This window comes from Echinops telfairi, unplaced genomic scaffold (assembly GCF_000313985.2).
Source record: "Echinops telfairi isolate 266 unplaced genomic scaffold, ASM31398v2 ScPeMD7_7458;HRSCAF=8496, whole genome shotgun sequence".
Lineage (NCBI taxonomy): Eukaryota > Metazoa > Chordata > Mammalia > Afrosoricida > Tenrecidae > Echinops > Echinops telfairi.
Genome location: NW_022111358.1, coordinates 14,059,742 through 14,060,556, shown reverse-complemented (window position 1 = coordinate 14,060,556; position 815 = coordinate 14,059,742). Strand labels below are relative to the sequence as shown.

Genomic DNA, 815 nt, shown 5'->3' with positions numbered 1-815 from the left:
CCACACATTTCATTTCCTTCTTCAATTCTTGATTCTGCTGTTTCTGTTGCTCTAGACCAGTGGTTCTCAACCTTCCTCATGCCGCAACCCTTTAATACAGTTCCTCATGTTGTACTGACCCCCAACCATAAAATTATTTTTGTTGCTACTTCATAACTGTAATTTTACTCCTGTTATGAATCGAGTGACCCCTGTGAAAGGGTCATTTGACCCCCAAAGGGGTCTCGACCCACAGGTTGAGAACCACTGGTCTAGACAAATAGAGGCCAACTGTACTTTGCATAGCTGCTTGCGTACTTTTAAAGACTACACACACTTAGTCAAGTGGAAGGTAGAGCAAAAGTACTAAATATGTTATTAGACCAATTGGCAAGGATGTTCCATGAAACCATGGTCCTAAACTTCCATACCAAGGAACCAAATCCATTGAGGTGTTTGGTTTTGCATAAGCAGCTTCAGCAGTTACTCCCCAGCCCCCATTGTTTTAAATACATCTAGCTCACAACTTTTGCCAATTAAACTTCTTACAGGGGTGCAATTTACTGATACCAATATATCTCCACCCTTAATCAATGTGATTTTTAAGTGAGGTTATACAATATTTGCCCTATTATAATTGACTTATACTGCCGAGCATGTCTTCATCAAGACTTCATTTCTCTTGTTGGCTAAGTTGTATTCCACTGTATGCATGGGCTACATTAATTTTAGAGTTATTTTATTAATTCATGAATGTATAACAGCTTTTTAACTACACACACACTTAAAATTTTAAAGGAAAATGTTATGCCTTATACCATGATCCTGACTAATAA

The 815-nt window shown here is 37.9% G+C and overlaps 1 protein-coding gene across 1 annotated transcript in view; it reads left to right on the top strand.

The window, feature by feature from the left end:
* Positions 1–815, top strand: part of BRIP1 (BRCA1 interacting helicase 1) — a 148,530-nt gene that overhangs the window by 39,547 nt on the left and 108,168 nt on the right.